This window comes from Periplaneta americana, chromosome 12 (assembly GCF_040183065.1).
Source record: "Periplaneta americana isolate PAMFEO1 chromosome 12, P.americana_PAMFEO1_priV1, whole genome shotgun sequence".
In the NCBI taxonomy this organism is placed as follows: Eukaryota; Metazoa; Arthropoda; class Insecta; order Blattodea; family Blattidae; genus Periplaneta; species Periplaneta americana.
Genome location: NC_091128.1, coordinates 1,856,678 through 1,880,712, shown reverse-complemented (window position 1 = coordinate 1,880,712; position 24,035 = coordinate 1,856,678).

Here is a 24,035-nt window from a genome sequence, read left to right as displayed (position 1 = left end):
TTTCCAAATGATGTTTCCAATTAGACTGATATTGAACAATGTAATCTAAAACTGGTTGAGTGTTTAGTTTCTTTAAAATTTCACAATTTCTTTTCAAATCCCATTTAGTATAGCCCGCTGTTCTTCGCATTTCACAAGCCGTTATTCTGCTTTCATCTGCTTTCCTCAGTGTCCATGCTTCGCTGCCACAGCTGAGCATCGGTCGTGCCAATGTGTTGTAGCGGGTGTGTTTCTGAACCAAGGATGGTTTCATCACACTATTTATAATGCCCATAACTCTTGTGTATTTATTAATTTTCTGTGATATGTCCAAATCTTAAAAAATGGAAAGATTGTAACCTAAATATGGGAAATGATTACATCTTTCTAATATTTTTATTATCGAGACAAATTTTACTTTGTATTGGGTATTTCCCACAAAATGCCATAATTTTTGTTTTATCTGTTGAAATTTCCATATTGTATGTGGCTGCTACTTGCTGCAAATTATATTATTATTATTATTATTATTATTATTATTATTATTATTATTATTATTATTATTATGGTAATTTTAGGCGTATTTCTTGTTCTCATTTCACAATAGTTCAATTTTCACATATAGACTATTCTTAGACTACAAATCCTCTTATATTCTCAACAAAATCTCTACCCTGAGGCTCTAATTCTTCGCTCTATTGTTACATACACATCCCTCCCTTCCCCTCTTTCCCCCAGTATTTGCAGCTGTCACAGTAGTTGGTAACAGCATTAAAATATATGCGAGCCGAATACCATAGCACCCAATTCGACCGTTATACAATGGAATGCAATTTACAACTGATAGCAGGATCCTACAACTCTGGGGATGAGAGAAACGGCGTGAGGGGAATGAACGGTGTTGAAGGGAACGGTCAATATTAGGGCATCATTACCCCGCTTCACCCCCCCCCCCCGCGCTATGATTGCATTCTGCAATATCGAGCCGACGTTTGACAGATGAAGAACGCCTACTTCGCGACCTATACGTGTTGTTATGACGACGTGATCAACTTACTAATGAGAAATTCCCAATCTTTCAACGTCAAATACGAAGGCTGACAATACTGGTCAGTCAATATGACGCCATATCCCCCACAATAATGAATTTACATTATTAAATAGTAATGAATAACGACGACTGAGTATCACACAGTTAACACGTACTTTCTCATACATTTCATGTGTTTGCAACAAATCAGTTTCTTTATCACAATTATACTGAATTTTAAGGGATGTTCTACTGGAGCTAAATGACAGCTGTGAGCTACTGCAGATAAATGCAAACAGGACGAAGAGCATGGTTGTCGCTAGAAAAATAAAGCAGGTAAACTTGCGAATTCCAAATGAGGCAGTACAGCAAGTGAACAGCTTCAAATACTTGGGTTGTACTATAAGCAGAAACATGAGCTGCTGCCAAGAAGTCAATAGGAGGATAGCAATGGCAAAGGAAGCTTTTAATAGAGAAAGGAGCATCCTCTGCGGATCTCTCGAAAAAGAACTAAGGAAGAGACTAGTGAAGTGCTTTATATGGAGTGTGGCACTGTATGGGACAGAAACATGGACATTACCACTAAGTGAACAGAAGCGAATAGAACCATTTGAAATGTGGATATGAAAAATAATGAAACGTGTGAAGTGGACAGAGAGAATAAGAAACGAAGCTGTGTTGGAAAGAGTGGGTAAAGAAAGAATTATGCTGAAACTGATCAGGAAGAGGAAAAGGAATTGATTGGATCACCGGCTGAGAAGAAACTGCCTACTGAAGGATGCACTGGAAGGAATGGTGAACGGGAGAAGAGTTCGGGGTAGAAGAAGATATCAGACAGACGACATTAAGATATATGGATCGTATGAGGAAACGAAGATGAAGGCGGAAAATTTGAAAGATTGGAGAAATTTGAGTTTGCAGTGAAAGATCTGCCCTTGGGCAGAACACTGAATGAATGAATGAATGAATGAATGAATGAATGAATGAATGAATGAATGAATGAATGAATGAATACTTGCTGATGGAATGTTAAAACCAGGATTTTTCGCACAGTATACACCAGTTGTAGATCAAAAGAATGTAGGGGAGATTTGGGTAGTATCGGACATCGGGTAATATCGGACAGTGCGTTTCTTTCATCTACCACCAGATGGCCTTCTATGCCCAAGGTACCGGGTTCGATCCCGGGCCAGGTCGATGGCAGTTAAGTGTGCATGAATGCGACAAGCTCATGTCAGTAGATTTACGGCATGTAAAAGAATTGCGGGACAAAATTTCGGCACATCCGGCGACGCTGATATAACCTCTCCAGTTGCGAGTGTCGTTAAATAAAACATAACATCTACCACCAGATGGTAGTACTGAATGACATGGTTACGTTTCTGTATGCGACATCACAGAAACGTAACCATGTCATTCAGGTACTATTATCGGGTCGTAGATAAAAGAGTTTCACTGTCCGATATTACCCGATGTCCGATACTACCCAACTCTCCCCTATGAATACCCCAAACTTGCAAAAGAATCTTTTAAATTTTTTATTACATTTGCAAAACAAACTTATTGTCTATGATTGCCTGAAAACAAATACGATAAATCTCATTGAACTTTAAAGTAATATCACTATATGTGTGTATAGAATACATCTTTGGGAAGGCCTTGGCTTAGATGAGAGGATAATATTAACATAGATTTGAGGGAGGTGGGATATGATGTTAGGGAATGGATTAATCTTGCTCAGGATAGACATCGATGGCGGGCTATGTGAGATCGGCAATGAACCTCCGGGTTTACAGCGGAGAGAGAACCGTTTCCTTGGGGGGGGGGGGAGCAAAGCAAAACCATATAATCCCGACATAACAAGGTTATGGGAGACATACGTGTAATTTACCTTCTTCCCCCCGTTATAGCTTGACCGTGGTACAGTATCGGAATACGATTTATTAAAGGTATTTTTGAGGCCATGTTTCTTACAGTGTCACATCCACATCCGCGACGTTTCGGACCGAGTTGTATAAGGCTTGAACTGTAGGTTTACTGCAAATTATAATAGGGCATAACTTAAAACAATCTCCCTCTTTTTCTCTCTCGTACAGAAATACATGCATGCATCAATTAAACTACGTAACAGCGCTAACAGAAACTTTTTTATATAAAGTTTACCTTCCTAAAAATATCATAATTATGAAATGAATACTCGAATTATTTTATTTAATCTCGTCTTTAAGTTTACACATTATACCGGGATTACTTAATTTTTTTCTGCACTGTTGTGCAGTATGTTATTCATATTTCTCCAAGTGGCGGCCTGAACATCTGTAGACTTGTACAGGCTCCTACAAAAGAACATTACAGTGTTTCCATTCCTCAAATGAGGTATAGAAATTCTTGTACACTCAGAAATTTAAAATAAATATTAAAGTGCAGACACATGATCTGAAGACATTAATTCATGAATTTTAAGAACAGAAACTTAATCGTAACAAAAGCAAAAAAGATCTTTTGAATTCAATATTTTCTAACGTTAGTATAAAAAAAAAATCAGACAAGTTTGGGGAGGCAGTGCCCCCTATGCACCCCCAAAACTCCGCCTATGTCCGGGTCCCTTCAAAGCTATTTGTAAGTAAGAAAGTAAGTGTATAGAATACAAAGTCAAGATTTGGGAGATACTTTCTGAAAAATAGGAATGTTTATTGCAGTAATAAAATTATTTTTTACTTTAGCGTAAAATTACTGAAACTTTTTTATTATGTTGAATATTGTTTATGTTTCTAAACACACAATAATTATTGTTTATTAATAAGGCGACCCCTCAGCTTTTTAATCTACACTCCCCCCTTTGGGAATCACTCAATATTAACAAACAGGAAGAGCTAAATACTTTATAAAACTTCATCAAGGAGTCTTTCACATTCTCCTGATCAGTAATCTGTTAGTTGTTCCACACACATTAAATTGAAATGTGTTTAACTTTTTCTGCAGCTTCATTTTTGCTGCACACCAGGTAAAATAAAAAAGATGATAGCCTATTACAGCGGTGGCGAAAATGTAATCGTGTGCCGAGCCACCGTGTAACCTGCAACGTGCATACACCTATGGAGGGAGGCGGACACCCGAAGGAGAAGTGAAGCAACGGATTTTCATTTTCCTTACATCAAGCACTTAAATATAATTTTATACAGTACAAGGCTACAATCTAATGTTTAGTACGTGTAACGAAGAAAGAAATGAACAATATCACAACCTAAAATTAACTCTCTTCAGAATGTCTCTGCGACAGAGTTTCAAAATCAGGAATTATATCACTTACTGCCAGTCGTAGTTGATCACGAAGGTATTTGTCTGTCATTCGTGATCTAAATTTGGTTTTTACTATTTTCATTGTTGAAAATAATTTTTCACAAACGTAAGTTGTAGCGAACATGGCTTCAACAGAGCAAGAGAAAGAACGAAGCTTCGGATATTTATTTTTTGGCAAAGATTTGAAAGTTCAACATTTGTCAAGTCCTTACATCTAGCTTTCATTTGACATCACATAGTAAATCAGTGAGTTCAAATTGAAGAGCTAACCTCATTATTCGTACATCTGCTGAAAAAGGGTCGACGTACAGAGATGATGATGATGATGATGACAACAATAACACTTAACCTTTTAATGTTTCATCAGTAACATGTAGTATAATGCCGTTTTATGTTATACAACCGTTTTCCTCGTAATATTTGTGAACAAATCATACATTTAATATTCCCATCATATTGACAGCAAAAAATGCGTCCTGCCATCCTACTTGGAACTTTCGTACATGGTTTCAAGAGAGGCATATGCCACTCGCAGGTCAGAGACAAATACAAATGGAACGGAGTTTGACTCCAGTGAGTGAGAGGGTGGTGGCTGGCGGAGGGTAAGAAGCAAGCGAAATGCACAGCTATCACTGCGAGCCACAATGTCTCGCGAGTCACGGCTGGCCTACTGTGTTGCGTGAAGGGCAAAGGCCTCCTGCTAGAGGGAAAGCTTTGTGAGCAAATCCACGTTACAAGATCTGTATTGAACTTTAATTTTTGTAGTTAGTTTTTAGTTCATGGCAATGTCTGATTTTTTTTGTATGGTTTTATTTCTCACACACTGCTCTGACGACTCTGGGGGTGTTTCCATTCACTTCTTCCTCTTGCTACTGGAGCCCACTGTTGGCCTGCTCGCTTCTTGAAGTCGGCCAATCTGCGCCAAGTCGTTTGCCTGCACGGGGGTCCCACGGCCCACGCGGTAGTCTTGTAAGTCCATCTGTCGTCCCTCAGTCTGGCGACATGGTCTCCCCATTTCCATTTTGTTCTGATGGCCAGCTGTGTGATGTTCGTTGTTGATAACAATTGGTGTAGTGTCACAAATGATATTCTATCTCTCGGAGATAGATCTGCAGTGTTGCCACGACCTACTCACGAAAATCAGGAGAAAATCATCGAAAGAAAACAGGAGATTACAGTAGATTAATTAAACATGAATTTCCTCTTTGTTTTATAATATTAATTACAAAACAGTGTACTGTAAGAAAGATGATACTGTTGTATTACTATATAGCACTTCCCTAACCAATGAAATGGAACAATTTTGCTACATATAATTACTGTCATCTCTACTCAGTGTATGTAACTAAGTCATGCAATTTTGTTTTTACACAGTAATGTCTTATTGACAATGTTTCGCATTAAAATGTATATTAATCAGGAATTTTTCGTGTATTCACAAAAGATTTTCGATACAACGAGATCTATTAAATACAGTACTGCATTAGCTGCGATTATAACAGACGAAAAATTATCCCCTTTCTTGATTTTACATAACTGTCCTTTAAACTGTTCATCATTTTCCCACTCTGATTTATAATATTGTGGGAGTATTTACTTTTCTTTCTTGCTGGGACACTTTCACTCATTTTAAAAGATCACTGTGCAAGATATGTAACACAAAATGCCATTACCTACACTTCGCTCTCTCACTGTTTCACGTGCCCACAATCAGAAACAAACTTCACTACTGAATGAGTTTCGTTCCTCCTCTGTCCCCGAGTCCCCTAAACAATAATGAAATGACTTAATTCTGTCGTCGCTTTGCAAAAGGGGTTACGTCCAAAATAACAAAGTATTGCAAAATCGCAACAAAAAATCATAAGAGACTTACAATATTAAAATGTTCGTGGATCCTGAATGTTTGTATCCAAAGGGATCCAATTAGAAAAAACTATATGAACATTTTAATTTCGCTTATAGTTTTTGCGATTTTCCAACACTTTGTTATTTTTGACATGCCTCCTTTTGCAAATAGACGACAGTTATCACGTGTTAACGTTGCATGAAGATTGAGTGTGTGTGTGTGTGCGTCCGCGTGTCCTTTCGTGGTAAGGTTTCAACCATTCGTTCTCTATCGATCTGTAATTATGTTTAGACTATCGAGTGGGTTGGAGAGACCCGTAACTCTGAGCCATGTGTATAGAACACGGTCTTTATCTGCTGTGTGCTGATATCAGGATCCGCCGCTGGACTCCAGACTAGTGATGGGCGAAGTTGTTCTTTTCCCGGAACAGTTCCGACTGTTCCGGTTCCGAAAAAATACTATGTTCCAAATAACAGTTCCGAAATAACAGTCACCAGTGGTGATGAGTCGGAGTCGTTGAGTCGTTCAAACGAACGGTACAGTACCCTCCCTCTTTACCATGCTGCTCACACTGGAGCACTCATAGGCATGACATAGTACACATTCTTATCTATAGATGGCACTGCAATGCACATTCGAATCGATTTTGGAAAATTGCTGTGCATGCGGACAGAACTCAAAAGCTTAATGTTAGTAATTAAACAGTTGTTGACTACAAGGACAGAATACAACACTTTGTTTTCGTACATAAAGTTATAAAGACATGGTAGCCAACTAAAAAAAATAACATAACATTTAAAACATATGTTATGTAATTTCTCTTCTCTCTATTACATAATAAAAAAAACAAATCATTAATTTTTATTTTTACTTTTCTTAATGCAGTTATAATAATAATAATAATAATAATAATAATAAATATTACAATTTCATAAATAAAAAACATATATATTGGCAGTACTGAAACCTGGAAACCCCGCAGTGGGTTAGTAAAATGTTGGAATCGCATCTTTACCAAAGTGTAATTTAAACTTCGCATTAAACCTCGCTCTCCAAATCAGTACTTATATGGGTAGTTTCCAACAAATAATGCTACAACATTTTTGTCGTTCTTTGATAACAGAGAAGATAGCACAAAAACTTGTGCTTGTCAGACTTAACCTCAACAAACGACATACAGACATTGTAACTAAACCACTCATTACCATTTACGACTTTAACCTTTGTATAGAATCAGCTGATCAATGAATTAATAATAGTATGCGTACTTTATGACTTTGTAGAATGTTTATAAAACAGAATTAGTCAACTAATGGTGAAATAAACCATAAAGCGAGAATGAATATTACAGATTATTAAATACTTACTATAACATTACAGATGATTGGCCAGTCTTACAAATGTTGATATTAAAGTTCGCGCCACCGCAAGGATTTCAATTTCCATGCGCCCCCCTCCAACCACGTGAGAGTTTCAAGTACCAACTTCATCCAACGAAGTTCCAAGTATAACATAAAGAACAACGAGAACAGTGTAACTGCAGCTGTCGGTTCATCGGAACAAGCTCCGACGTTCCGACTGTTATCTCGGAGTCGGAACATACCTTGTGCAACGCGGTACTGCGAGCCCGCAACAGCTGGGCAAGTGAGCAGCTCGGAGTCGGAACACTGTTATTTCGGAACAGGAGGTACCGACCTACTGTTCATTTTTGCAACAGTTCCGAGAGAGTCGGAACATACCCTGTGCAACGCGGTACTGCGAGCCCGCAACAGCTGGGCAAGTGAGCAGCTCGGAGTCGGAACACTGTTATTTCGGAACAGGAGGTTCCGACCTACTGTTCATTTTTGCAACAGTTCCGAGACCGGAACAGTTCCAAAATAACTGTTGTGTTATTTTTTACCCATCTCTACTCCAGACGAGAGGGACTCCTTGCTTCTTGTGGAGACGCATTGTGAGCAGGGAGACAAATGAAAACATTGACTTGTGTATAAGATGCAAAAATAACACATGATGTGTGCTAAAGTAATGAGTTGAACATCCGGGCATAGAACTAGGTGACTGCAGCATGCCAAGAAGGCAGGAGAAATTCAGACTTTTGACAAAAATATCAGTAGAGCAGAAGATTCAATGGAAAAACAGGAAATCTCCTCCTAAATCAGTAGGTATGGCAACACTGATCTAGGGTTTAGCGTTGCATATCCAGCGACTACTTTGCTTAATTTACTGTCATCTCTCCTCAGTAAAGTTTCCCAATCATTCCCAAACATTAGATTATTTAAAACTCCCGTATGTTTTTCAAAGATGTTTGTTAAAAACAACTGCCATTATTATGACTGTGTATATAAATGGGAAAGGTGGATGATGAAGTGCACGTTTTCGAACTCAATTTTAAAATTTCGGTATCAAATTGTCTTCATTAATCTTTAAATGCAATTGTAATATCTGAGTATAGACTGTGCGTTCTTTTAACATATCATTTCTATTTTTTTTTACGAAAACAGGAATTTCAAAATTTGTAGTAGTAGTAGGAGGAGGAGGAAGAATAGTTCTAGTTCTATTAGTAAAATTGTAGAGAGAGTAATAAATTATAGACCGGATGTTTAGGCATTTATAACAGTCAAAATAGGCAGGCAAAAAAGGCAATGAAAATAAAAAAAGGCACTATAACCTCTGAAAACGGCATAATATATTTTAGCAATAAATTTAAATTATATCAACATAACTCACATATTTACTTCGTAGGTGACACATGTTGACTTATAAAATACATGTTTTCGTGATTAATTGTCTTTTCACAAACCTTAGTCATAACAAAACTATTCCGTCGGTTGCAAACACATGGGCACCAAATTCACAAACGTAAGCATGACGTTTACTTTGCAATGGTGTACTGAATTTAGGCATTCTAGCTAACTGATCTTATACCTTCTGTCACCCGACAATAACTGACTGTTCCTCACTCAAACTTCTTTTTCCTACAATAATAAACACGTATAGCACAAAATTGTAACAGTAAGATTTGAAAATATGAAAGCAAACATTTTAAAATGCTTCGTGTCATCTTCTATGATAACGAGCTTAATATTTAAAATAAAAAGCTGATTGTTGGTATCGTGAAGACATGACAATATTATATGTGTAACTTTGGATTGCCGATCATTATTCATATTACACTAATAGCATTAAAGCACGATTATTAGCAGATTAAGCACCTAAATAAATTACTTTTATTTACTATTATTAGTAAAGTTAGTCATTGTTTCAAATATTTAAATTACATGCATATTAGATTACAATTAATTAGAAAACTGGAAATAAACAAGAAATATAGCTTTAAAATTACAAAAAAGAGAGGAATTTATTAGTAAGAAACACCTTAAAAAGGCAAAATTTGCAAAATAAAAATTGGCGCTATCACTTTGATTTATCACAAATCACATTTATATCTATGCAAATAATGATTTAGGCCTACTTCCACCCAGTAAAAAAGGCACTTTGCCAAACATTCGGGCTCTAGTCATAATAGTAGTATTAATATTATTCATAGTGGTAACAATAGCAACAATACTTGCAGTAAAAGCAATAATAGTGATAGCAATAGTATTAATAGTGTTTTAATTTATCTTTTTATTAATATTTATGTGCTACTGAACAGTCGTTGGTCAATTATAATCCAGCACAGTAATAAAATAATAACAATAAATACAGTAATATACCTAATAATTTGAGAAAAATTCGTTCCCGCACCGGGAATCGAACCCGGGACCTCTCAGATGAGGGCTCTTTCCAACTGAGCTATGCCGGAACACGATTCAAGGTGCCGGCCGAACTCTCCTCACTGTATCGTCAATGGCGAGGCCTCATATATATATATATATATATATATATATATATATATAGGTATATAAATACAGTAATACAATAAAAAAACAATGATATAGTACATCATTAACATGGTTACAATGCAAACTACATCTTCCTGTATCCAAAGTGTTCAAATTGTTATCTTCTTCTTCCATTCTTCTCTTGCCTCCCAATTCCCTTCTTCTTCCAAGCCTCTCTCCTTCATTCCACTTCTTATATCGTCCAACCAGGTTTTCCTTGGTCTTCCCCTCTTTCTTCTTCCTGGCGGAATCCTTTCCAAAATCTGTCTGGGCAATTTTGTTTCTGGCATTCTACGTACGTGGCCATACCATTCTAATTGCTTGTAGCTAACGAAATCTAACAATGCACTATTAACTCCCATTTCTTGTCTAATGGTTGTGTTTCGAATTTTTTCCAATTTAGAATGTCTAGTGGAACGTCTAAAACAATTCATTCAGTGGAGAGGAGTTTCAATCTCAGATTCGTGTTTAAATGCCACGTTTCCGCCCCATATGTTATAGCACTCCTTATTATAGATTTATAGATTCGGAGTTTTGTTTCAATTGTTATTGTCTTATCCCACCAAACCCCATTTAACATAGCTACTGCCGATCTGCCTTTCTGAATTCTATATTTTATGTCACTTTCTTGATATAGTACATAAAGCAATAAAATATACGTGCTTAACTACTCGTAATGTAAATAACAAGTATGAATATAATATGGGATTATTTATGAAAATAATAATGCCTTATGTTTACAAGATAAGTAATACAATTGAGCACTTAAAATATGCCACTACTATACATTAAAAGGATCGAAATCACCACACTGCATATTATCATTTCTCTTGCACCTAAAGACCGGAGAAAGAGATTTAGAATTTCTAGTACAGAAAATTTTGTTTAGACGGCCATGAAGTCGTGATCTTATAAGCTTTGAAACTTGAAATATTTATCTAATGTAAATTTGTGCTATCGCAGAAAAAGAATATTGAATGTTGCAACTCGTATCAAAAAGACAATCTTTACGAACTGGTGTCATATAGCCTACCCTGTATAACTATTGCTCATCACTATTCCAGATGGCGTTGATAGTTCCATACCTTCGGGATCACTAAAACTCAACGTTTCTAAATACTGTAAATGTGTATTTTTACGTTCTGCTTATGTAACCGTCCTTGAAAAAAAAACAACGTATGCACCTACTCTCAGTCCACTGCTGTGAAGTAACGGTTAGCATGACTGACCGTGAAACGAGCGCCTCCGGGTTCAAATTCTACTTGGAACAAGTTACTTAGTTGTAATTTCATTCAACTCATTAAGAACAAATACTGGGTAATTTTCGGCAATCGACCCTGGACTCACTTCGATGGCATTATTATCTTCATCTCATTCAGACGCTAGATAACCTTAGCAGTTGATAAAGCGTCGTAAAATAACCAATTTAAAAACTACTCTCATCATACGGTTATTAATGCACTCTTACGAACTTTACGATGCGAGCCTACTTGGTACTATAGTCGCGTCGCTGTTATTTTAGGCGTGACTCCTCCTCTTTGCTTACGCCTTAGGAAGTGAAGTCTCTATAAAGTCTAGGTAGGTAGTATCGTTCGCCATTTTTGTTCTTTAGTTGCCGAGCTACCAGACGAGGAATGTATTTGCCACACCGTTAAACATTATCACGTCGTAGCTCCTATGATAATAAATCAAACGCACTGTAATTGAGCGGCAAATAACGTCCTCGTGTGCTTTCTGCGAACGTCAATGAAAGAGCCAAAATGGCGAGCGGTTATACTAAACATTTATCGAGCCGTAGGAAGTGTATTACGTAATCAGCAGCGAATCACAAGACGCACACGTTTAAATGTAGCCGGCCTGCAACGTGATTGGCTGCAGAAAATAAAAGAGACGGGACTATCGTGTCCTAATAGCTAGCATTATATGATCGTTGCGTAATATACTATTCACATATTATTCATTCCAGTGTACGTCGTCCAATTTTTAACCCGCTAACTTCATATGTGCCATTCCACATGAAATCGATCAGTAAAAAACCTCGCATTTTTTATACTCTAATTTTTTCCCTACTTATACAAGGTGCTGAGGGGAGTGCATTTTCAAAAATATACTATCGAAAGTCAAACGGTTTTCGTATTATTGAGCTACAAATGTAGCGTATTTTATAAAAACAAGCCTCTTTCAGCGCTCAGAACTCTGGAACCATTTACTGTAGAACATTGAACGAGAGCTTATTTTGAAGCTGACATTTGGTAGGTTACGTTAAGAAGTAATCCTTATTTTTATTGTACACAGAGAGACAGATAATCTGATTTTACTTGGTTTTAGGCTTTTTGGCCATTTGTAAAAATGTAAAAAAAATATTGAGAAAAAAATTTGCATTATTAAGAGGGATTCGGCATTGTTTGCTTAATGGTACGGCAATAAGTTTCGAGGGTATTAAATAGATTATTTTCACACGCCTAGACTTGAACGGTGCAGTACCGCACGCACTGGCCGAGAGCTGAAAATAAGCGAGCGTTGGGCGTCATTTTACTCCTGTGTTTATGAAAACCTGTGATAAAGCTAGTACTGCCATGCGCTGCTAGACGACACATCACGTGTTTGTCTCCTGGCCTTGCTTGTCTCGGCTAGCTCCCGTCTCACAGTCAGGTTGTTAGTTCACGCGCGTATTATTTATTTTCTTTATTTGATACTTTCAATACTTTCTTAACAACATACCATCAGTAAAAAATATGTTTATTTGTACTTTCAATGCGGAATGTAACTATATATTTTTAAAATATTTTTTTCCTAGCCAAAGGCGTCTTAATGAGGAAAAATATAAATTTCTCCATTTCCATAAAAAGTAAGAAAATCTGTGTATATGTCAATATAAACTTTAATTTCTCAGCATCAAAATAAACCACGATTTTGATCATTGGGTGAAAGGGTTTCGGAGCTACAACAGTTTAAAGTTGCTAATTATATGAAAATACGATAAATTTAAATATTTTTAATTTAAACACTATGAAGTTCTGATGCCTCAAACTTTGCACAAAGCATTGTATGACAGTTCTCTACGTATAAAAAAAGTTTCACTGTATTTAGAAATTGTGAGGTCAATTTTCTCTATATTTCGGTCGATTTGAGATGGAATAGCTCATATACAGATATATTCGAACGTCGAGGGCAACCAATACAAATAAATTGTTCATCTTCATTCACCGTCTGCTTGCAATTTCAATCAAATTAATGACACACACATACAGCTGGATGTACTGCCTCATCCCATCTCACCCCCTCCTAGCAAACGTGTGGCATTCTTTCCCTCCCCTCACACCCTGAGTACAGATGCGTAGATGGGGATGTTTCTGCGGTGATACAACCCTCTCACTGCATCAATCTCCTTCATGGAGAGAAATGCTACATCCACCTGTAGCAATTACAAACCCCATGGATATGGGGGATGGAACGCAATGCAATAACAAGCAACGGTCGTAGCTGTTTAGCAACACTGGTGAACCGAGATTACAACATTGACAGTGCATTGTTGTTCGTACAGGGGACCGCATCACCCAAGTAGGACAGGCCCGTTAATGCTCGCACCTTACTAGGAGTTGGCCGAGAAAACGACATTAATTAGGGGGTTGGTGGACATGCGGGTAACCTAACATTAGTGTACGTTACACCCCGAGCATAAGATAAGATGATGTGCGTTGTGTTAACAAGTACCAGTTTGCATTCCAGACCACTACAACAGGGGTGTACTACACTGTAAATAAAGCCTCGATCACACTTTCAAGTAACCTGAATTCAAGTTGCAGTTGAAACTTACTGAAGTTGTTTTGTTTTCAAGAAGGATAAAATGGCGTCGATGGAAGTTGTGCAAATAGGAATTTTCGTAGTGCAAGCCTCCGTGCCAGAGAACTGATAATAGTACATTATGCAACGAGCCTATAACGGTAGTAGGCCTAATTAAGACGTATGTTTATGAAACGAGCGCAAGCGTGTTTCATAATTTTCATACCAGCGTCTTAATTACCATTATAGGCAAGTTTCTTACGACTTTTTATACTCGACCATACTTCTAACTTGAAATTATTCATAAGTATCCATGTTATTCTTATCTGAGGAGCGGAACTGACCTTGTGCAATACCTCATAAATTGTGAGATGTGCGCAGACGCGAAAGTATTGATTTTTCCGAGAAACAAATGTCGACATTTACCTTGACATAATCTAGAGAGTAAAATAAACATTAATCTTGATATAACCTTGAAATTGAATTAGACATTGAAAAACGAGATGACAAATTGAATTTATTTGAATATTATTTACAATTAACGCTAATTATTATAGTAACAGAACTGACTTTATTTCAAATATAGGTGATTTATTCTACAATTGGTGAAATGAATTTGCGGGAATGTGCTTTGTGAAAGGCTGGAAGATGACGTGAATTGGTGTTAATTTGTGTGTTGTTTCTTTCGACTAAGTTTAATATTGTATTTGAGATTTCAATTTTATTTTGGATCAATTCTTCAACATAACCTTCTGCGACAGTATTGGATTTCCAGACTCCGTGACGTTTCAATGTTGTGATGTCGCGTCTACTAAAATTGTCGCAGAACTCCTGCGAAAACAGTGGCCGGTGTATATCCGAGAATAATCGATACTTGCGCTTTCATATTGCTACAATGGTATTTTCTGATAGGTGGAACACCTGAACTTTAATGAATAGGTGTATTTTAATGAGGTCCATTACAGGGCTGCTACCAGGTGTATAATTACTATATTTCGGCATGGTCGAGCATAAAGATATTGAAGAAATGGAAGAAGCATTGTTCAGTACTGATTAGAAATTGGATTAGTAAGAGAAATACATGACCATTGAACATTACAAATACAATAATTCAAGCAAAGATTTAATAATTCGTAATATAAATGTAGACTAATAAATAGACAGTGGATGCGGGATGACTTATCGTTGAATGTAGGTGCACATTTACTATATGTTACATTTTTTCATTCAGACCATTGGCTCAACAGGTTTTAAACGTAAACAGACTACGTCAACATGATACTGTATTTCCCTACAGTCAAAAGGAAAAGAAAAATAACGTACTGTAGTACATAATTTGCAAGGTTCAGTCCTCGTCATCATTGATGCAATTACCAGCCTTGCAGTAAACGACGGTATATTCTCGTAAGTTGCCGAAGCTGAATCGTCTTCGCCTATCGCTTAAACAGTTTTTATATCGAGAGAATTTCTGAAGAAAACCTCTAAAATGGGGATCACTCAATTTCTTTAGAGGAATATTTGCACTGAGCATCATGTTCCACTTGTCGTTAGACCCGCACAAATAAATGATGATGATGATGATGATGATGATGATGATGATGATGATGTAGATGGTTCCTCAGATTTCATTTCAACGCATTTCCTAGGCGATGTACTGTTGCAATGTTTCTCTATAGCCTGAGTTGTTCTGGTTTTTATTTCAATTTTACATACATTACACACGATATTGTCTTCGTTAATACATAAAATGTCACTCTCATACTTCCTAATTGCATTTCGTATCTCTGAGCGAATTTAACGTTTTGCCATTATGAATGGATCAGCAAAATAATAATTAATAATAATTTATTTATATAATCTGGCAGAGCTAAGGCCAGTAGGCCTTCTCTTCCGCACAGCCAGACTCTAATTCTAATTGCATACAATTACTTACATAGTTATTACATTAATATCTAGACCATAAAACAACATGAAAGTAGATAATGAAAGTTGGATAAGTAATGTTAGTGTGACAATAATAAACATTGGTAAGAAATAGTATAATAATAATAATAATAATAATAATAATAATAATAATAATAATAATAATAATAATAATAATAATGAAATAATTTCGATATTTATCTGTAATATATATAACCATTAAACATTGAGAAACCTGAAACAGCTATTATTGTTGACAATAATTGTTAGAAAAATATTTCATTAGTCTATTCTTAACTTGGTTTGACGTCTGACAGTCCCTGACATTACTCGGTAGGGAATTCCAAAGTCGAGGAACAGCCACAGTGAAAGAAGATGAATATGAGGATGTTCGGTGGAAGGGAATGGATAATATTGAGGAGTGTTGTGATCGTGTGTCTAGGTTATGATGGGTGGATAAATTTTGAAAACGAGACGCAAGATAGACAGGAGTGGAGAAATGCAATATGTGAAAGAGATGGGAAAGACAGTGGATTTTCCTACGATCTTCTAGACGGAGCCAGGACAACATTTCGAGGGATGGTGTTACGTGATCAGCCCGGCGAATATTGCAGACGAAACGGACGCACATATTATGAACACGTTGTAGTCTCTGCGCCGAAGTAACGCTTAGGTCAGTAAGCAGAATATCACAGTAATCGAAGTGGGGCATCACGAGTGTTTGCACTAACATTTTTTTCATGGAAAAGGGTAGAAAATTCTTCAATCGCCTAAACGAGTGTATTAATGAGAATTCTTTTTTGCAGGTTTCTGCAACTTGAATGTTCCATTTTAAACTTTTATCCATATAAATACCTAGATTCTTTACTGATTCACTGAACGGAATTTCGGTGCCATATATTTTAATCGTGGACAAATATGGTATGGTAATAATAATAATAATAATAATCATAATAATAATAATAATAATAATAATAATAAGAAGAAGAAGAAGAAGAAGAAGAAGAAGAATTTATTTAACCTGGCAGAGTTAAGGCCATACGGCCTTCTCTAACACTCAAGCAGAAGTAAAACTGAGTTACAAAAAAACACTACAAATTTACAAAGTACACTACAATTTTACACACAAAACTGAATAAAATAATAATAATGTAATGTAAACAACAAGTAAGTAGAAATCAGACGTAATATGTAACATACATAAAGAAAGGAAAAAGCATAATCAAATGTGAACAGAAGGTCAAAATAAATGAGACAAAGTATAAAAAATAAGACAATTATTGATAATAATAATACTGTATTAGTGAATACTCTGTATTTAAGTACATTACATATATTGAGGACATAAAACGAGACCAATTTCATGAATTTTTGTTTCGTAGATAAACAAAAATGACAATATTTTTAAAACTAGTATTAAGATATTGACTACATTTATGTATTACATGATAGTAAATAGACAGGCTATGGTCTGTGTAAATTAATATGCAGAAATTAACCTATTAATGGACATGTTAACTCGTTCGAAACTGGCAGAAATATCGCAATTCGGAGGTCAGGTACTTTAATCCAAAACGTAAACTCGTCCGCTTAGATAACTGGCGATTGATCTGACCTCCAGCTAAAGGTGAACTTGTCCGACAACTTGTAAACACAGCAAAAGCTATTCATAAAATAACCTTCCTGGTGGCAGGATAAACTGTAACAAAGGGTTGTGTATGACGTGAAGTATGGCAGACGGTGTGGTAACTAGCTGCAGAAATATTGTAGCCCCTACGGCAATTGTGAACTGTACAAGGAAAACGGTATATGTGCCAAAATGACAACTTGTGGGAAAACACAAAAAACTGTACTTATACTTGCAATTAATATTTAATTTTTTTCAACATGAAGTGTCTCAACATCCAATTAAGTTCCCTGCAAACATATTGAGCTGTGAAACAACCCATTACTAACAATATTATGTAGTGTAACTGACTCCCACATTATCAAAATCTGACAACAATATAAGTGCCATGTATAATTTCCTTGAAAACGGTTCAAACAGTAGAGTGATTTGTGAATATTAAAAGATAGAACACTAGCAATTTTATTTTTAAGCATGAGAAACTGTTTGTTTTTCTTACTGGCACTGGTCCTTATAAAAACCATGGCACTTAGTGTCCATGAAATCTAGCATTGCCAGAATGTCTTTCTCCTTCTCTGAGTTCTTCTCCAGATTTGTAATAGACTGCAGTGTTCGTCCTCTTCTTAGAACCTGACATGTCTTCCACTGTTCAGAATCACTCAAGTTTTTCCTGGTAAGGACCAATGTTGGATGATCACAAGCTACTCGAATCCATGATACTTGAGTAATGCGCAATGTTAACGTATTTAGAGCCCTATCAGCTTCTGAAGCCACATCCAAGAAGTCTTCAGATTTCATTGAAATGACTTTGAATGTTTTTTATAATTCTGGCCGATCTTACAATGTCCTGTATCTCATAAGGAATCTTGGCTTTACAAACCCTCTCCCTCAGCAGTTGTGCATGGCTTCCCTTGCTGCCGTAGTTTCCTATTTTCTACACACTTCTTTGCCTTAGACACTTTTATAGTTAGTGGCTTGTTATTATCCATGATAAATGCTACATTCACTGCAGATCAACACAGCGAGTAACCCTCCACAGAACATACACTAGGTGGCACTTATATCGTTCACCAGGACTATTCTACGGGACTTATATCAAGTAATAATAATAATGAATAATAATCCGTGGCGCTACAGCCCATGAAGGGCCAAGACCTACCAGCTGGCTGCTGGCCTCATGGCCACATGCCGAAGCAGAGGTGGACGATCATCCAACCAGAATGGCGGTATCGTGTGGTTAGCACGATGAGCCTCTCAGCCGTTATAGCTGGTTTGCGTAACCGGATTTCGCTACCTATCGTAGCTCCCCAAGTGCATCACGATGCTGGGTGGGCACCGGTCTCATACACTGGCCAAAATTTCATGAGAAAATTTCTTCCCCCATGAGGACTGGAACCAGCGCGCATTCCGTAACGCGAGTCCTAGGCAGAATGCCTTAGACCACGACGCCACGGCGCGGGACCTTATATCAAGTGTCATCTAGAATGCACTCGTTTGATATTATGGAAGGATGTTTGGCACATATAACCATTACTATGACATTGGCGCTGCGACATATATCACATTCCATGACAAAAACAAAATTTGAAATCTGAGGAACTTATACCGTTTTCCATGTCTGCTATTCAATTGTTAAGAGAGAATTATAATTGAGGCATGCATATGGAAAAGGCTGAAAGTGCCGCAAACAAAAACTTGTAGATATCACATAAAACTGTTTAAAGCTGGAATTTTTTAGTTTCAATTATTGAAAAGAAAGAAGCGTTAATCTTAACTGTAAAATTTAACATAATGTTACCTTCTTTTCGTTTCATTTTCTTTATTTTGTAAGAAGAATGCATGGATAAAGGGAAAAGTTGTTTGTTCATAAACCTGGAGAATGGTGTAAGTACCACCTGGCTACTTATGAAAGGATGAAAGTTCAAATGGAAAACAGTGTTGAATATTTTTATGTCATTTTTTTTTTGTAACTTGAGAAGAACAAATTGCAGACCCACTATAATACTGCCTGTTAAAAAAAAAAAGCAACCCTCATGTCACAAAATAAGCCAATAGTAATATTTGCATGCTCTGACATAGGTTACAATAATCATTATGTATATCCTCAGGCACAAAGTGAATTAAATAATGAAATATCTACATTATCAGTTGAAGACCCTATCAAGTTCTTTTTTGACGGGGGTGACGAATGTCCTTCGACAAGGTGCGCTACATCTTTGTACCCGAGTGACTCATTGTCTCTTATTTTCAGATTTTAAGAGAAGTTCCTGGTAGAACTGTCTGTCTTCTACTTTCTTTTCGAGGTAGTTTATCATCACCAGTAGATCTTTGGCCTTTTCGGTGATCATTTTCGAAACAAACTGAATCCTTAGGAAGTTTTGTAAATCAGAAAGTGAGTTAAGATGTTTCCTTTTGTTGAGAACGTCTGTTTTCGTCCACACATTTGTAAGATCTACACTCGTGGATGTTTTAATATCATGAGGGTTCTTATGAGAGATACGGATGTGTAGAATTGCAAATATGCCCTTGAAAGTTTTAGGGCATACCTGTACATTTTTACCCCAGACATTTGATATCATGTATGAAAATATACACTGACGCCTACTCTCTTCTGGATCATCATATTTTCCATGACACCTATGACCCACATTTTGCATGTAAATAATTTACTTGTAGGTTTTCACTAAATTTGTAGAATTCCATAACAGTTCCTTTTGTTCAGGTACAAGATCTTTACATGCAAACTTACATGAACAGGTGGCTTGTTATGGCGGTAGTTGTTTACTTGCAGTTTGTTACATAGGGTTTACATTCTCTCTCGCCTGTCGACGAATTTTCAACACAGTCACTTTACTAACAGAATGATCTAGGTTCATTTAGTTAATATAGACAACTGATCTTAGACTCAGAATACAAACACGTTCACGCGAGTCCCAGCGAAGCAAACAGTACACAAAACCCGCATTTGGCACATTCACCGTGATGCTTGGACATTCACTCTTACACATTCATATGTCAAACATCTTCAGAAAGAGACAGAAGTTCTAAAAAAGGGCATTCAAAAATCCAGAGGAAACTGGCCAGTGACAAACAAGGAACTTTTACATAAACACTTCAGGAACTTTTTAGTATTTGTAAAATCAGTATATTTTAATGAATTATAAATTTATATTTACTTTTAAATAATAGTATACCTTGAAAATAATATTATAAGAGGCAAATAATACTGTAAATTGAAAATTATAGCATGTATAGCTCGCGCAAGGAACGATTACCGAAAAGCTATGGTGGCGCTGCTGTCTGTTTTGACGTGTGTATGTAGGCACGCTGAGGGGGGAGAGGTGCGGGCCGATGGAAGTACTGTCTCTTCCAAGAAGATGGACAAATGAGGACATCGCTGTGAAAATAAAGAACGTAGCAAGAGAAAGATTCGAAACTAATTAAATGTTTACGAATGAAATAATAATACCGTGCGATACAAGACACGTATTCACATGCAATGGAACAAACTAAAGTCATAATGTAACTATCACAACGCAAGACTGATTCTATCGATGTAATTTCTCTTCCGATTGCACTCTTCAATATCATTCAAGCTATCTCGTGACTTTTCCTGTCTCCCGCTATTCCTTATCGCATTGTTTCACTCGCATTCCTTCCGTCGGTATTCCCTGCTTGCGAGACCTAAAGCATTGTACAGAAAAGCAATGAAGCATGCTGATGAATTTAAAAAATACATACATACATACATACATACATGCAAATCAAGATTTCAGGTATAACTCCCTGTAAAGTTGATTTGAATAATTTCGAGGGAAAAATTGTTCCGGAGCCGGGTATCGAACCCGGGATCTTTGGTTTAACGTACCAACGCTCTACCACTGAGCTACTCGGGAACTCTAACCGACACCGATCCAATTTTTCCCTCTATATCCACAGACCTCAAAGTGGGCTGACAACCGTCAAGCAACCAACTTCGAGTGCACACTAACTCCGTGTGACTTAAATTGCGGTTTTCTGTAATTGGATCGGTGTCGGTTAGAGTTCCCGAGTAGCTCAGTGGTAGAGCGTTGGTACGTTAAACCAAAGGTCCCGGGTTCGATACCCGGCTCCGGAACAATTTTTCCCTCGAAATTATTCAAATCAACTTTACAGGGAGTTATACCTGAAATCTTGATTTGCATAATACACGTCACTGTTCGTTAACAGAAAACCACAATTTAAGTCACACGGAGTTAGTGTGCACTCGAAGTTGGTTGCTTGACGGTTGTCAGCCCACTTTGAGGTCTGTGGATATAGAGGAAAAAATTGGATCGGTGTCGGTTAGAGTTCCCGAGTAGCTCAGTGGTAGAGCGTTGGTACGTTAAACCAAAGGTCCCGGGTTCGATACCCGGCTCCGGAACAATTTTTCCCTCGAAATTATTCATACATACATACATACATACATACATACATACTGTACATACATACATTCATTAGTGTATTAAATAGGACTACCTATAAACATAGCTTACTGTAAGAATGGTATACTATCCTCCTTACGGAAATCCGTTTCTTGGACAGTTACATTCAATAGTATTGGAAGAAGAAATTTGCTGATATGCTGCCTTAGCTCTATTTTTTTAAGATCTCTATCCGGAAATTAATAGTCGTGGCAACACTTTTCTAAATCTAACCCGAATTGTCGGAATTGAATGTAACATGTTGGTCTAGCCCATATTACTTCGCAAGCGTTAAGATGAGAGCAAACTGCAATAACAATCCAAAGAACCCGAGCCAACAACCCCCTCTTTCCAGTCTCATTGTCTTTAGGAATAATAATAATAATTGATCAGTTCAGGACTCTCCAAAGCTGTGATATTACAGTATCCTAAGAATGCATATCGTACACAAATCGTAACTGTGGAATATAAATTAACCCACTGAGTTGTTTAACCAATTACTATTCCATTTGAAAATCATTCTAAAAACCGCCAATTTCCACTCAAAAGCCTCTAAATTTCTGTATAAAAACACCCAGAGTTCCCGCCGACAGCTGGTCGTTCAATTTTACCGCAGCGAGGAATCAAAAAACCGCCAGATTTAGCGGGAAACCGCTGACACTGACAATTCTGAATGAATGTATGGATTTTATTGTTTCGAACGTGTTGTCTGTCATGAAGAGAATGATTTAAAACATTTTAATTCAATACCGCGACCAAAGCCATTGTTTAGCTTGCTAAGGATGGTGAAAGAAAACCAGTAGACCTACTATGTGAGCTGTTAACACAGACATGGGGTCTCTCATACCGGTATTGTGTTGGCAGTGTTGTCGACACAAGAATAAAGCAATGGATGTTAAATAACTTGGGTAGTGTTTTTTACATCCCTTCCCTTAATTTAAAAAGCAGAGATGTAATATACCGCAACATTTTATTTATAAAATTATAAATTTCGTGACAATCACTGCTTGGAAATACATGAAGCATATAAAGACGCGTCCATCAAAACTGAATATATACTGTAAAGACTTCGGACCCGATACAATAAGTTTACTGTGCATGTACTATAGGTTGTTGACTCATTGCAGGTAGCGAAAGGTAGAGAAGTGTTGAGGTAACAAAGTTCCTGTTTAGAGTAGGGTAGGCCTACGGTAGTATGGGGAAACACAAACATAGGTAGATTCTGAAAGTAAATATACATTACACAATGACAATGTCAAAAGAATGTGAAAAGCATTTAGTCTCCTGACATTTATAGCCATTTGTGTTTAATTATACACAGTGTTGATGGTGGAAATAAACATGTAGCAATTTTAATATCTTCATTTATCCTATTGGTCGTCTTTAGGAAGTGCAGTTACAGTAACGAATTGCAATGTACTGCAAGATACATTCTCAGTGTCTCAAACGTAAATCTTTTACGGTTAACTGTCAAACACAGTTTGTACTGTGAAAAGCTGCGCTCTATGTCGCATGACGTGATAGGAGCGAAACGAAAAAACCTAACATCATTGCAGTCTCTAAGAGACTGTCCTTTATTCTCGGGTGACTCTATGTCCACTAATTTGCTGTTTATATTGCACAATGTTGCATATCCGTTATTTTTACATAAAATTGATTTCCACTTCTGTTTTACACGTTCAGTAACCGGTGTACTTGGTGTCTCATTAATTCTCTGCGTCATTTCCTCAACTAATTTGAGGACTTCCGGCATCTCTTGCTCTGACTTTTCTAACCGTGTAATAGTTTCAGACACAGTTTGTATGAAAACCAAATTATTCGTCAGAAGCTTCAAATACAGAGCTTTAATTATTCTGATTGCAGAACAGTCGTCACTCAATGTGTTGATTATCTGCACAATTGTACGGAGTATCTGGCATAATAAATAGCTGCATTAAGCCATGTACCCCATCTAGTAACAATGGACTCTGGAGGTAGAGGAAGAGTGTGTGCTAGTTTCTTGAATTTCGCACCCCTCTTTGCGTATTTGTTGGCATTCATTCTACAGCACCCCCATCCACTGTATGCTTTACCACTATACTCAATACACCGTTATGCGGATTTCCCACTGAATTGCTCTATTGGGTCCGAAGTCTCGAAGCCTGAATGATTAAATGAAGTAAAAACTGAAATATGTTTAAAGCAAAAAATAGAACTATTCAAAACAACACCTACTTTATCT